We start from the raw sequence: 5,000 nt of genomic DNA, 5'->3' as shown, positions 1-5,000 counted from the left end.
CCCTCCACGCTCACACTCTCTTTGATCGTTCCATTCCTCTCTTTTCTCTCTATCCTATCTGTTCTCTCGATCCTCTCTATCCTCTGTTCTCTCTTTTCTCTCTATCCTCTCTGTTCTCTCTATCCTCTCTGTTCTCTATCCCTCTATTCTCTATCCTATCCTCTGTTTTCTCTGTTCTGTCTTCTATTCTCTCTATTCTGTATTCTCTGTATTTCTGGTATTCTCTCCTCTCTATCCTCTGTTCTCTCTATTCTCTCTGGTTTCTGCATTCTCTCTGTTCTCCCATCCCTATCCGTTCTCTATCTCCTCCCATCCTTTCTGTTCTCTCTATCCTCTGTTCCTCTCTGTTCTCTGTTCTCTATCCCTCTGTTCTATATTCTCTGTTTCTGCATACCTCTGTTCTCTATCCCTCTCTGTTCTATTCTTTCTGTTCTCTCTATTCTTTCTGTCCTCTCTGTTCTCTCTGTTCTCTCTGTTCTCTCTATCCTCTCTGTTCTCTCTGGACTCTCTGTTCTCTCTATCCTCTCTGTCCTCTCTGTTCTCTCTATTCTCTCTGTTCTCTATCCCCTGTGTTCTCTGTTCTCTATCCTGTTCTCTGTCCTCTGTCCTCTGTTCTCTGTTCTCTCTATTCTTTCTGTTCTCTCTATCCTCTCTGTTCTCTCTATTCTTTCTGTTCTCTCTATCCTCTCTGTTCTCTCTGTTCTCTCTGTCCTCTCTGTTCTCTCTGTTCTCTCTGTTCTCTCTATCCTCTCTATCCTCTGTTCTCTCTATTCTCTCTGGTTTCTGCATTCTCTCTGTTCTCTCTATCCTCTCTGTCCTCTCTGATCTCTCTATCCTCTCTGTTCTCTCTGTTCTCTCTGTTCTCTCTGTTCTCTCTGGACTCTGTCCATTCTTCCATCCTTTCCCTCTCCCTGGTTTCTCCTCTCCTGTCTCCTTGTGTAATGATTGTGGAAGTTGGCAGCGTATAGCCTGCCCTCTGGAGCTGCAGACCCAGGGGGACTCTCTGATCGTCAGCCCCGGGTCAAAGGTCACATACCCTGGACGCTTCACTCCTCCACCCCAGTGCAGAGGTCCAGCAAGCTGAAGAGCTCTCTGATAGAGCCGTCTGTTTAATGGTGAAGAGACCATCTCTCTTTCTTTCTCTCTCTCTCTCTCTATCTCTCTCTCTCTCTCCTCAGCTTTTGGCCTGTTACCAAGACCATCTCCACACTACACACAGTGCCTGTGACTTGCACGAAGTTAGACAGAACACTTCCAGTGTGAAGTGTAAAGTGCTTATTCAGATTTAATACCTGGAGCATTAGACAAGACTTTGAACGCAGACTTCACATTATTGCGCCGGGATTGACTTGGGCATTCAGAATCTATTATTTCCTTATGCCATCAATAAAAAGACTGATGCTCCTGTCTTTCATGGGAGTGCTCACAGCAATGAAAGTTCATGGAGGATGCAAGTAAACATGGGGGAGAGAAAGAGAGGGAGAGAAGGAGGAAGAGAGAGAGAAGGAGAGGAAGAGAGGGAGAGAAGGAGGAAGAAAGGGAGATGAGGAGAAAGAGAGGGAGAGAAGGAGGAAGAGAGGGAGATGAGGAGAAAGAGAGGGAGAGAAGGAGGAAGAGAGGGAGATGAGGAGAAAGAGAGGGAGAGAAGGAGGAAGAGAGGAAGAGAAGGAGAAAGAGAGGAAGAGAAGGCGAAAGAGAGGGAGAGAAGGAGAAAGAGAGGAAGAGAAGGAGAGGAAGAGAGAGAGAGAGAAAGAGAGGAAGAGATGAGATGAGCAGGTGTGTTCAAAAAGTTCGTGTGTGTGTGTGTGTGTGTGTGTGTGTGTGTGTGTGTGTGTGTGTGTGTGTGTGTGTGTGTGTGTGTGTGTGCAGGGGGGGGGGAGACGACAAGTGTGAAGAAAAGAGTGCAAGAGGTAACAGGGAGAAAGTGCTATGACACAGGTGTGTGGGAGAAAGTGCTATGACACAGGTGTGTGGGAGAAAGTGCTATGACACAGGTGTGTGGGAGAAAGCTGACCAGCCAGCTTACAGGGTCTCTACACACACTGGCCAGCCAGCTTACAGGGTCTCTACACACACTGGCCAGCCAGTTTACAGGGTCTCTACACACACTGGCCAGCCAGCTTACAGGGTCTCTACACACACTGGCCAGCCAACATAGGGTGTGTCTACACACACTGACCACCCAACATAAGAGTGTTTCTACACACACTGTCCACCCAACATAGAGTGTGTCTACACACACTGACCACCCAACATAGAGTGTGTCTACACACACTGTCCACCCAACATAAGAGTGTTTCTACACACACTGACCAGCCAACATAGAGTGTGTCTACACACACTGTCCAACCAACATAAGAGTGTTTCTACACACACTGACCAGCCAACATAGAGTGTTTTCTACACACACTGACCACCCAACATAGAGTGTCCAGCAGGCTTAGAGTGTTTCTACAACAACACAACACATTACATTTATATAGGGCTTTTTCTCGACACTCAAAGTGCTTCACAGGGAAGGAGGAACCCCACTAACCACCACCAATGTGTAGCAGCCACCTGGGTGATGCACGGCAGCCATTATGCACCAGAACGCTCACCACACACCAGCTTGAGGTGGAGAGTGAAGGAGTGAATGAGCCAATCACACACTGGGGGATGATTAGGGGGCCAGATTGAGGTTGGGAATTTAGCCAGGACACTAGGGAACCCCCTACTCTAAGTGCTTTGGGATCTTTAATGATCACAGTGAGGCAGGACCTCGGTTTAACATCTCATCCCAAGGATGGCATCTCCTACAGTACAGTGTCCCCGTCACTAGACTAGAGCATTGGGATCTATCTTTTTGGCCAGATGGAAGAGTGCCACCTACTGGCCACCCACCAACACCACTTCCAGCAGCAACCTAGACCCAGGTCTCCCATCCAAGTACCAGGCCCACACCTGCTTTGCTTCAGTAATTCAACTAAGACAGGGTATTTATTGGTCTGGCTGCCAGATCACACTGACCAGATGACCACTGACTGCTGCTACTGTACATACATTGACCACCCAACTTAAGAGAGTTTCTACACACTGACCACCCAACTTCAGACTTCAGACAGTTTCTGCACACTGACCACCCAACTTAAGAGAGTTTCTACACACTAACCAGCAGGCGTAGCGTATGTCTTTGCATGTTGTGGGAAAATACATGGAGATGCTTCAGAAAAGCACTGATGGACCAGGCGAATCAAGTTCACATATACCTTATATGGCTGAGATCCTACACATACACACACACACACACACACACACACACACACACACACACACACACACACACACACACACGTCAAAGACAGACACACACAAGACACATCACACACGCCACATTAATACATTGTCAATTATAACACACACACACACACACACACACAAATACGCCATCTACTCAGCTCATTTAATTTCCTGAGACCTGGATCCGGCCTTTCTTCTAGAATCTTCTGAGAGTGAATATGCACATACAGCTTCATATGCAAATGTGCCTCAATGAGGTGCGCCTCTTGCCGAGCAGCCATGGTTACAGGAAATCAGCTCTCGCAGGCGATCAGGCCTTGGCAAGCGAGCCATGCACAGCAGGCATGTAACAAGATTGCCATTCAGACAAACCCATTCCTTCTCTATCTCACTGTGTGTGTGTGTGTGTGTGTGTGTGTGTGTGTGTGTGTGTGTGTGTGTGTGTGTGTGTGTGTGTGTGTGTGTGTGTGTGTGTGTGTGTGTGTGTGTGTGTGTGTGTGTGTGTGTGTGTGTGAAAGGCAATATGCATGCACAACTCCGCCCTGTCGCTGATTACGCTAACAGAGCCTGTTCTGGCTGCAGAAGGAGTGGGTGGTGCGTTCACATGTGTGGTGTGTGTGAGTGTGTGTGTGTGTGTGTGTGGGTGTGTGTGTGGGTGTGTGAATAACAGAGTGTGCTTTGGAGAGTTGGAGGAGAGAGAGGGAGTGACTGGTCCGTTCACAGGAGTGCAACAGACTGAAGTACAGAAGCACCCAATATGGCTAACTGCAACCCAGAGACAGTGTGAGTGTGTGTGTGTCAGAGAAAGAGAGAGAGAGAGAGAGAGAGAGAGAGAGAGAGAGAGAGAGAGAGAGAGAGAGAGAGAGTGTCTGTGTGTGTGTGAGAGAGAGAAAGAGAGAGAGAGCTGAAAAATAAAAAAATCCTGCGGCCCTGATAATATTAGAGGGGACATGATTAAAAACAGCACCCCTGAGCTGCAAAGAGCAATGCTCAAACTATTCAACCTCACCTTAAGTTCGGGCTGTTTTCCTGACATCTGGAGCCAAGGGTTTATTACACCCATATACAAGAGTGGAGATAAATTGGACACTAATAATTTCAGAGGCATTTGTGTGAACAGTAGTCTGGGGAAGTTGTTTAACACTATTTAACACTAAATGATCGAATTGTAACCTTCCTTATGGAGCACAATGTCCTGAGCAAAAATCAAATCGGATTTCTCCCAAATTACTGCACTACGGACCACATTTACACCCTACACACCCTAATAACTAAACATGTAAACCAAACAAAAAAAGCTTTTGCTTGTTTTGTTGATTTCAAAAAAGCATTTGATTCAATTTGGCATGAGGGATTATATTATAAACTTTTACAAAGTGGTGTAGGGGGTAAAGTATACCAGTTAATAAAGACAATGTATTCTGAAAACAAAAACACTGTGAAAATTGGTGACAGAATTACAGAATCTTTCACTCAAAAAAGAGAAATAGGCAGGGCTGTAGCCTCAGTCCAACACTGTTCAATATCTACATCAATGAGTTAGCGGTGCAGTTGGACCAGTCCACAGCTCCTGGCCTTGCTCTACATGAGAAAGAAATCAAATTCCTCCTCTATATGATGACCTGGTGCTGGTGTCTCCCACTGCACAGGCTACAGCAGCAGCTGGTTAGGCTAAATACTGTCAGCACTGGGCCCTGACAGTAAATCTAAAAAAGACAAAT

At 46.5% G+C, this 5,000-nt stretch overlaps 1 protein-coding gene across 1 annotated transcript in view; it reads right to left on the bottom strand.

Annotated features, from left to right (window-relative positions):
* The window catches only part of LOC125285304 (neural cell adhesion molecule 1-like), a 261,204-nt gene that overhangs the window by 56,434 nt on the left and 199,770 nt on the right, over nt 1-5,000 (bottom strand).

This window comes from Alosa alosa, chromosome 2, assembly GCF_017589495.1.
Source record: "Alosa alosa isolate M-15738 ecotype Scorff River chromosome 2, AALO_Geno_1.1, whole genome shotgun sequence".
NCBI lineage: Eukaryota > Metazoa > Chordata > Actinopteri > Clupeiformes > Clupeidae > Alosa > Alosa alosa.
The sequence above is the reverse complement of the archived record's forward strand: the minus strand, read 5'-3'. Positions and strand labels throughout refer to the sequence as shown.